Genomic DNA, 11,470 nt, shown 5'->3' on the forward strand with positions numbered 1-11,470 from the left:
AACAAAAATTACTAAAAAGCAGAAGAACAAATTAATTAAAAGTTACAATCTCGTCATCAGCTCCCACATATTCGCTAAAAAGAGTGCTTTCTAATATTGTATTGATATAGCCAAAGCAAAATATATCAATGCAATAGTATGAGGAGCACTAAAAAAGTAGAAAAAAAAATAGAACACATTAAGTAGAGAGAGAGAGGGGAGGGGGAATTAAACAAAACATATTCCTCAAAAAACAGAAACTAAAATGCAAGAAAAGTACAGAACAAAACAGAAAACGCAAATCTATAAAGCGAGTAGCGAAATCAAATAAACTTACACATACCGGAATCTTTTAAGAATGATTTAAAATATTTTTGCAATAAGTTTGCCAGATTACAAAATATGAAAACAGAAGCATAAATAAAATTTAGAAGCATAAATAATCCTTTTTTTACTCACTGTATTCTATTTTCGTTTCAACTTTTAGAGTACACCTCACAGACGGTCCCGTTCTTTTCGAAATTAATTTTAGTAAATATTCTGCTTGTATATTAAGATTAATTTATTTTTATTTATTGGATATTATCTGATATTTAAAATACCGTAACAATAAAAATCTATAAAATGTAAAATAAGGTGCTTATTAAAATTTCATATAAGTAGAAGTTTAAAATGATGAATGAGAAGGGATAAGTGGAATATGTTAAAATGTTTATTTTTTATTCGTTAATATTGACTTCACAATACCTTGACTCCACTTTTATATATATTCCTAAAGAAGTTCGAAAGTTAAAAGAGTGGTTCCAGGAATAAGTTGGTAACCTCTGTGCATACCTCAAATTTTGGACACTGAATTGTGTTTTCCAGCTAGGGAGTTAGTAAAAAGAGAAAAGGCAATGAAGTATAAAACTTAGGTTGTCCTTCACAATCTGGAATTCATAAAAATATTTTACATTTTAAAAATGATTTTTGTGTAATTTGATAACAGCTGTGCCATACGCTTCAAATTTATTTAAAAAAATATTTGAGGACTGTCAATATTTCAAATCATTAATTTACTTAATTAATAAGAATGTTAATGATTAATAGTAATATTAAAGCTGCGCTGATGAAAATGAGGTAAAATTTTTCCATTTAGATTTAATTCAGGTGTTCCTTTTTTTACCATTTAAATTTAAAAAAACTACTTTCTATAGATTTCTGATTTAGAAAAACAAGCAAACATTCTTTAAATTTTTTTTAAAAATATTCGGAAAAAAAGAATATTGGAACACCCTTAAATAAATAGATCTCGTAAAATGACTTAATATGCAACCAAACAATTTGGTGACAACATGGCATTTATAAACTACTATTGATAAATAAAGAGTTAAGCTAGACCAATAGGTTCTAATCTAATAAAGAAGCCAGATTAGTCGGGGTTTTTTGAGTGATGACGAGCAGGGCTAAAGAGAATAGAAGGGCTGGTTCACTCCTTTGAAGTATCTCTTGCCACGTCACTCTAGTGACGTCACTTTGGCGCAAAGCTCGCACTTTTACTTCAAGAACCGAGCGTTTGGCCTTACTAGCTCTAACTAATATTGGATCATTTCTTTTTGCGAGATATTCTAAGACATTTGTTATTTTCTATAATGATTTTCCTCAGATTTTGCAGTGAATTTACAAGAATTTAAAACTATTATCGAAATGTCAGTTTGCGCGATTGCAACTTGCAAAAATTCTGATATAAAAACAAAAGGAAAAAGTATAATTTTTCGCGTGTTCCCTAAAGTAAATGAACAACTATGTAAAGAATGGATTCCGAAATGACACAGTTAATATAAAACCGCAATACGTTTATTCTGTCGTAAAGAACTTTTATAAAAATTCATTATCTAAATAGAAACCGCCTCGCTACTTCATAAAGAAAGGCAGGTGAAAAGAATTAAAAAATAGATAAAGTCAAAGAAAATTAAAATGTAAGTAAAAAGTATAAATAAAATATATAGTATATAGTTGAAATTCTCCTAATTTCATAACATATTTTTTAATGTAGTTATTCTAAATATTTATGATTTTTTTTAAAAATTATATTCTCTTCAATTTAAATATCTATATATTATATCATCGTAAATTTAAATGTCTATAAACAATTGTAAAATTTCTGATGTCACTATGAACCTAAATTATTATTTTGTTTCAGTAATTAGCGTTTAAGGTTGATGTTTCCTAATGATTAAGTATGAACAAATTGCTATTAACGACATATTTTAAAATCAGGGATTCTAAATTTAACTTAACTTATCCTTATAAAAGAACATGTAGATAAAAAAGTGTCGATATATGCCTTCATTTTTCTTAATAGTTAAAGTTAAAACTGAACTTTTTAAAATAAAGTATTTATCGTGTCTTTCATTGAAACTAGCAAAACATTNGACAATTAACTCGAAATAAGAAAAAACACATATCTCGTATTAAAGTCATTATCAATTTACCGCCGATATAAACTTTAACGTTTGTTTCGTTCTCTCTACTTTTATTAATAAAAAAAATATATATTGGACATCCATTTAATAAAAATGAATGTTTCTTTTTATCTTTTAGGTTAAGAGCGATCGTAGCTTCAGCTCTAAGAGCGGAGTGAACTAGCCCTTGTATTCTCTTTAGCCCTGGATGACGAGTACTAAGATAAGGTACACATACTTGATAACACTACAACTAAAGTTAGCACTTGTTTGTAATAATTTAACCGTCATTAGCTTTGTGTAGCTAAAAGGTTCGTTTACGTATCACTTACGTATCACGTTGGACTTTATCATTTTAACCTGAAGCAGATCTCTGGTATGGAACGAGGAAGTACCATATTTAGCCTATATTTTAATAAATAAATAATGACGGAAAAATTTGTAAGGAAAAAATCTGTGAATTCTTGTAAGATTAATAAAATACCCTTATAAAATACCTTTTTAACATCTGAAGTTAATGAAAACATTTTGTTTCCATTGAAACTAGTTTAACATGTTCTATTTGTTTGATTTTCCTTACCAAACTGTTTTGTCTTATATCAGGGGTAGCACGGAATACTTGATAAAAAAATTTTCGTGTGAAAATATCTTTTGTTTAATCACAAATTTTAATATATTAATATTTATTATTAATCTTTTGCTTTCGTAAAATATCATCGTATTCTTTAATAAAGTTTAATGATTTCATGAAAACATTTGCAGCCCTTTTAAGTAACTATTTACTACTTTAAGAACATATTTTAAATAAGGTGCCCCGTTCTGCTCCACTTTTCTTGAAGTAATAAGGACACTAAAAAACAGGCAATGCATTCATTTTATTTTTCGATTATTTCTTATATCTTTTGACTTAGAATAAATTGAATGTGGTTTGTTTGAAAATACCCATATTTTTCTTCTAAAAGTAGTTAGAGAAAACTTTTTAAGAAACTCGTTGAGTTTAACAATTGCAAAGTTCAGAGCATATAGTGAATGCAATGGTAAACGCTTTTCAATTCCTTAAAAATATATTTTTGATACTTGAAATTTATTTGAAACCTGTAAGGGAGCATGATTCAGTTTGAAAATTGCCATATATGTCAAGAGCAAACATTTTTTTTGAAGAAGCTTTTAAGAAAAACATGTTTTCTCCAAAAAGTGATAATTTCAGAATATCGTTAATATGTATGGAAGGGCAGTTTTCGAATTTTTAATAATTTTTTTACAAAGCGACTTATTTCATATTAAAAAGTGAAAGTTTATTTGACTGAAAATAACTATATTTTCCAAGAAATATATGCAAAAATTATAAAATGAATAAACAATTAAATAAATAAATAAATGATAAAGAAAAAACAATAGAAACTTTTTTAGTTCAAAACATGCTAAGCATGGAACATTTACTACTAACATCAAAAAGTAAACTTTTTATTTATTTATTTATTTTTGTTCTTGTGCAAAATTCATTTGAATTCATAACTGAAATAATTTGAATTTGAATTCATTTTACCAAGAGAAATTCATTTGAAACTTATTTCATATTAAAAAGTGAATTTTTATTTGACTTTGCAAAAATTATAAAATAAATAAATAAATAAATAAATAAATAAATAAATGATAAAGAAGAAAGATTAAAAAAAAATTAAGTCCAAAACATGCTAATCTCAGAGCATTTACTACCACCATCAAAAAGTACACTTTTTACTTATTTATTTATTTTTGTTCTTGTGCAAAATTCATTTTAAATCTGTTTCATATGAAAGTAGCCTTAGTTTGTGTGAAAATACCCATTACCCATATATGTTTAGAAATATTTTTAAAGAATTTTAAAAATAAAACTTGCTTAATTCAAAATATATACATCAAAGCATATGCATCGCTGATTTAAGACTAAACACTGCAAATTTTTTGTAATATTTTGCAAAGAAGGATTCATTTAAAACTTGTTTCGTAATAAAAATGAGCTGTAATTTGTTTAAGAATATCTATGTGTAATAATAAAAATTTATTTAAAAATTCTATTCATGAGCATGTGTTAAATACGTTTAATTAACTTTTGAGTGGTTCGGTGAAAAAGTGGCCTAAAATATAATAGTTTAATAAATAAACTTTTTACAAATGTTGTTTCGCGATTTCCTGGTGTTCCGTGGCTAAAGTTTTATAAATCAGTAATGCTATCTGACACTTGTAATTATATGTATATCAAAACGATAATCATAATTTCTTTGATGATTTCGTCATTTTTCTTAAATTATTTAAGTAAAATGCCAGCAAAAAAGTGGCAAAATTTATGAGAAAAAATAAAAAACTCATCAGTATTTCTTGTATAACTTTTAAATTCAAAATAAAATGATCAAATTCCCGAATAAGAATTATGTTTCTCTGTTAACCATTCTCAACGTTTATTAGAGTTCTTTTTCTAAAACTATAATTCAGCTTATTTTATTCATTTTAACTATTGTATGTCCGAAAATAAAATAAGAACTAGACTAGATACCACTCTAGGCCGGCGAATTCAATTGTTTAAAATAAAACCTTTTTTAAGAGTTTTACTGATGAAACGATTATTAAATTTTTTTTTTTCATTCTTCACATTAACTATCATCAAAATAATTCATAGTATTTATTTTGTTGTTATGTTCACTGCTGCTAATAAATTTTATTCACTTATATTTGTTCCGCCAAAAAATGCTCAATCAAGTCGGGCTGCGTAGCTCTTAAAATTTGCGAACCACTGAAATAGATACTTGAAAATGTAATAGAAAAGAAAAAAAAAATCTTTAGACAGTCTAACATTGCCATTCAAAATACAGAAATTATTTCTTTAAAAACGGGCGTAATTCATAAACTAGAGTCACATGACTATGTTTAACAGAATATACCATTCTAATGAAATTCTCACATGAACATGCAATTTAATAATTCGATAATGTCATAAATAGTCATCTAACTAACCCTTTCTGTGGAAGCAGCAGGTGCTGATGACATTCGTGGTTGGACAGCATAAGTAATTGGATAGCTTTAAAGGGCAGTTGCAGATTGTCACAGTGTGAAGTTCAGAGAGAATAAAGGAATGAGGATGTGTAGGGTTTTCTCATTGCGGAACAGTTTTAGGCTATTTAATATTTATGAGGTGGAATTTTATTTTGGTGGAGTCAAAAAGATTAATGTTTGGTGGAATTAAAAAGATTAACGTTTTAAGCTAGAGACTTTTATTTTAAAATTATAGCTTTTCTATTATTTTTATTAACCCGTCGTTCAGTTTATTTAGCTGAATTCCCGTTCATCGTAAGGGGTGAATAAAAAAAAAATCAATTAATTAGTACTGAACAACATCTATGAAAAGGTACCCCGTCATAGAATCGAGTTAACATGTCTTAGATACTAGTGAATTGGAATTGTATTTTTGTAGTGGCAGACGCACTACAGTGCTCCCCCACCAGAATTATATCTGTGATATAATTTGATGAGCGGTTACCACTAGTTGATTCACTGATGTTTTGTAAGAAGTCGGGAGAGCTGTATTAAGATCACGGTCGTAGTCGCTCTTGTGTTGCGATTAGCAGTCGAGTATATACAGATCGACTTTGGGTGTGATCGAGATTGAGTAGCAGCGGTGCGAGGAGGGGATAATGTCGCAGTCACAAGAAGCAAGTCAACTGTTCAATGGGGACCATTGATCAAAATAGACGGGTTCAAATCAAAGTGGAGGTTTCTGTCAAGGTAGTCGTGTTCATATCACGTCCGAAGATCAGAAATGAGGGGAGCGAAGTTATCGACAATGTCAACATTTATCTATGAAAAGGTACTCCATCATAGAATCCAGTTAACACGTTTTATACTAGTGAATTAGAATTGAATTTTTATAGTGGTAGACGCACTACAATATATTTTAGGAGTATTTATGAATCAGTGAAAATAACATGAAGTACTTGCCTCAATATAGGCATATTTATTGTGACAAAATTCTTTTTGCTTTCACTTTAATCTTAACATAACTAATCCACATTAGTTTTAGTATGGTTGCATGATTTTTATTTTCAAATTAAGCAGTTGTAAATAAAATAAGACAAAGAAATATTTGTCCCACCCTTTAATAAATCGGTATTAAAATATTGCTGTGACCACATTATTTCTTCTTACTTCTGATTATAACCACTCTGAAAATGGTTTTTCTACTAAGCTCAATTAATAAAGCTAAAATAATTTGCTTTTATTATTTATGTTTGCTGACCTTCCTGTTGACTTTATGTTATTATATTTAGCAGAACACTTTTTCTGTTGTTCGTTCCATCAGGAAAGAGATTAACTGTATTTAACATCACTTGGCGTGAAGATATTGTTTACGGCTGAGGCATGTTAGTCAAAAAATTTGCCACTATAAAAAGGTAATTTTCCTCGGTATATATCACTTTCAAAGAGTCATAAGACACTTATTTCCACAGTTCGGTATTAAATCTTCTTAGTATTGGTGCAGTTTTAATAATCACCAAATATATCAATATAATATTTTGCACCTATTTTGGTATATTAGGTACTTTTTGCATAACTCTTCAACATTTGACTTTCGTGCAAAATAAATTTATCAGTGCTAACAAGCTAAAGGCGAAATTTTAAAAACTAGTGGAATTTTTATAAGATTTTGATAAGAACTTTGGAGCATGACTATTTCTCAGTCTGACCTTAAATTAACTGTTTAAAACGCTTTTAAATAGTGGTGGAAAAAAGTTCTTTTACTTCTAATTCAAAAATATAGTAATACACTACCTTTGAAATTTTTTTTAAAATTTAAATATGTATATTTTGCCTAAATTAATCAAGAATCATTGGCGTCAATAATAGTATGGCGATATTTTACGTTTCTCCAAAGCGAATTAGAACCACTTTTCCAATAATTTTGTCTTTGAATACAAAACTATTTTTTTTCTCTTTTTAATTACCTTTGTTTTAAATTATTTACTTTATAAAAACACATATTCAACGAATTTCTATAAACAAAATAAACAAGTGTGATATTAGATAACTTTAAAAATTTATAATTTGGTGACCTAGTTCAAGAATACTACCACGTCAATGTTGCTCATTGAATTTATCTGGCATACCAAAAAATAATGATTAAATATTAAAGTACGTGAAATGAACTTTAATTAAAGTGTAGAATCGGAAGCACCTTGGTTTTCCAATGAATTTCAACTGTAAAATTTTGCTGAAACTCAGTTTTTGGTTACTATGATATTCTTTTCTTGCTGTCTCTGCTTTTAATAACGTCAGTATGGGGTTACCACAATTTCTATTTACCGTTATGTGATTGGTTCTTAGTTATTTTCCTTTGTTTATACATAGGCATGTTTTCAAATCGCCAAATATCAGAGGAGTCCCCGATTTTGCACCTAAACATAACCTTTTTTTGCAATAGATCAAATAGATCTACAAACTAGCAAGCATCATTGATGTTAGATTTAAAATGCTTGAAAAATTGAACTGTTTATAGTTAAATTTAAAACAATGGCTAACGCTTAACCAATCTAAAAATTCCATTTTGTTTTTCGCTCATCCCGCTCGAACGGTTGGTCGTAGAATATTCTAATGACAGTGTCCTTCCTCGGCCTTCGAACTATCTGTACGCCAAATTTCATAGTTTTCAGTTCGATAGTTTAGGAGTATAAAGTACACAAACAGACATTCATTTTTATATATTGATGGATATTAATTGATAGGATAGTAAACACAGAAAAGTTAATATTTTATGAAAATGTTCATAGATAGGAAAAATATAATAGATGTTTATAGATAGGGACAATAGGTAGGAGATAAGAGAATAATAGATAGGAAATAGGATTTTTTCAGATGGGAACAAAGAATAGCAGAAAAGACTTTTAAAGATAGGAACAATTTAATAGATATTTCACGGGATTTATTGCCATTAGATAAGGAATAAATCGTGGTAATGCGTTTCAATTTTAAAATTTATGCATAAATTAGCATTGATCAAGTTTGAAATAACATTGATTGCATATTCACATTATCCATGAATTTTGCTGTCTCAAAAAATTAATTTGAAAAAGCTAGTCTGTTACTTTCGTTTTTTTTCCTCGGAAATTTAGGAAAATTTTTTTCCTAAATGAATATTTTTTTAAAATTTTTTATTTTATTTTTTATCTTTAACGATGTATAAAAACTGCTTTGAAAAAGAAATTCGATCTTTCCTCCTAAAATGTATGCTCCCGAATTCCATTTGCTTTTCAATTCGAGTGCGTGAAGTTTGTTGGTTTTTTTTCCACGTGAAATTCTATTCACGTTGTCAGTCTTGAGGATTGGATTTGGGTTTTGTAGTCCGCTGATCTATTGAGTGTGTATCCTTCTGAACCCAAAGAACCGTTATTAGATTTAGCTTTTTTCCATCTATGCAAATTCAGGAAACGAAGAAATGTATATCAAATCGCATGTACGAGGAAATAAAAAAAAATGTAGAGTTTAGTATTTTTTTCAAAATTGTTAGACTGCGTTCCAGACTAAAGAGTGAAATTTCAAATCTGTTACATTTGAAAGCATGATTTCGTAGTGTTGATTTGTAGCAAGAAAACAGTTTGGTTGTTATCGTCGCGTTAGAGATAGTCTAAAAAAACGAAAGTTATATCGAATTTTTTTTTTTTAAATATTTAAGAAAGTGGTACAGTTGAAAAAAAGTTTTAGACTCTCCGTTAATTTAAAAGCAATACATTGACTTCGATTTCAAATTGCTAATAAATTATGGTTTTGCTATAATTAGAACACGAGATAAGAAGTGATTTCTTTCAAGTATTATGGAATTTCAAGTGCATTTGAAAATTTGAAGTTCAGAAATTTTGAAGTTTTTTCTCATTATCATTTAAAGTTGATGTTTCTAACTTCAAAATCTCAAAACCAATTGAAAGCTTTAATCAAAAGCAGAATCGATACTATATTATATTTTGTTTAATTTACATTACTTTGTTTTCAGGAAAATTTATAAAATGTTTTTAGAATTCCTATTATAATTTTAAAAAAAAATAATTAAAAAAAAATATAAACATATGCAGTTTTAATTTTGGAAATTTCGTAAAACTTTTTGAAACGCTAATAGCAAAATAAAATTTTAAGAGAAGTTAATGTTTGGACAATTTTATTCAAAATGTGTCAACATTTAAATATTGAAGAACAATATTTTAATTTTTATCAAAAACTGAAAGCATCAGTTTTTGAAATTTTTAGCGTAGTTTTTTTTATGTGAAAATAAAGAATCAATGAAAAATGAAGAAATGAATAAATACGACAACCGAAGCTGACGTCTTCAGGGGGTACCAGCTCCGGAAGCCATAAATGAAAAACCTTTTATATCGAGAGTACACGACAGATGTCTAAATTGCTCCCTCTGTACCCCAAAGGTTTTGCCAAAGTCCAGGAAGAGAAAATACAATACAAAATATAAAATACATTAAGCAAATACAAAAGTTTAAAATCAAGACTAATACATAAGACTAATACGCACAAAAGTGTACTTGAAACAAAAATCCAGTAACAAATTACACTACTGACTGCCAGACACAACTAAATTGAAATAAACATAAAAACAACGCCTCCTAATTTGCACAGAAGGAAGACAAATAGGACAGAAATAAAGAGCGAGAAAATCTCGCTCTTTTTTTCTTAATATTCTTTTCTTATTCCTAGAATTCTTTTTTTAATATTATTTTTATGTACTGGATGTAACTCAAAGCAAAGCACTAGTACTTTCCTTTATCATGACTTATAGAGAACCTGTAAAATATGTCTTAGGCTAATTGGAAAATCCGGCTCATTTCAAATGTTATCGTCATTCAGTTAAGCACCTGGCTAATTGGAAAATTACATTCTATTATCGTATTTTCTGATCAGCCTGACATATTTTAGACTCATTGCATTCTGCCCATATGCCTTTAGGGGAAAAATTACTCAATTAAACTAATTTTTCTTTGACCTATTGTTATAAGTTTTGTAGGCTTACGGTAACGTCTTGAAATTAATCAAACTAATTGATCAATACAATATCCTTGCATAATTAACCTAAAGATAGGTGGATTATTGAAATAATCCTAAAAAATACCAAGCTTTTGAGAAAGTACGTGATGCTTTTTCAATTAATCTGGTGCATTGCTAACTGATGTTTGCAAAGAGATAAATTCTTCAATTCATGTTCAATTAGCCTATGTCATATACACCGAAGAGCCATTACATTATGACCCCCCTGCTAATAACATGTAGGACCACCTTTAGCTCTCAAAACTGCTAGCACCCACCGTGGCATTGATTCCATAAGGTGCTGATAGGTAGTCTGAGGTATCTGGTACCAAGCGCTCACCAACTGGTCCTGCAATTCCCTCACATTGCGAGGGGGTAGCGTGGCAGCACGAATTTGATTTTCCAAGTAGGACCACAAATGCTCTATTCAGGTCAGGTGAATTTGGGGGTGAAGACACGACTTGAAAGTCACTGGAATGTTCCTCGAACCAATCCATGACGATTCGACCCTTATGACATGGTGCATTATCCTGTTGGTAAACACCATCCCCCGCAGGAAAAACTGTTGCTATGAATTGGTGCCATGAATGACCATCCTTCAAACATTGAAAACTATTTAAAAGCTAGCGATGAAAATCTGAACAATAATAATACGTATTATATTTTGAATACAATTTATAATAATAACTTTTCCTGTTGAATATTAAACAAAAAAAATCAGTTTATGACATTTTAAATATTTTATTACAATAAAGAGCCCCTTATTCATAATAGCCAGCAATTAAAGTTTATTCACAACAAAACCTTGTTCACTGTTCGTCGATTAAAGAGACATTCTTCAACAAAGGGTTGCAGAATTATTTGTCTGGATTTAAAATAAAAACTATTTCTGTTGTTTATGAACATGAAAGTAGCTCCTGAAAATGAAATCATGTAGTTAGTGTATTTTAGTAAAGTTATCAGTTATTATTAATTATTAGCAACTGAACAATTTA

This window comes from Parasteatoda tepidariorum, chromosome 4, assembly GCF_043381705.1.
Source record: "Parasteatoda tepidariorum isolate YZ-2023 chromosome 4, CAS_Ptep_4.0, whole genome shotgun sequence".
In the NCBI taxonomy this organism is placed as follows: Eukaryota; Metazoa; Arthropoda; class Arachnida; order Araneae; family Theridiidae; genus Parasteatoda; species Parasteatoda tepidariorum.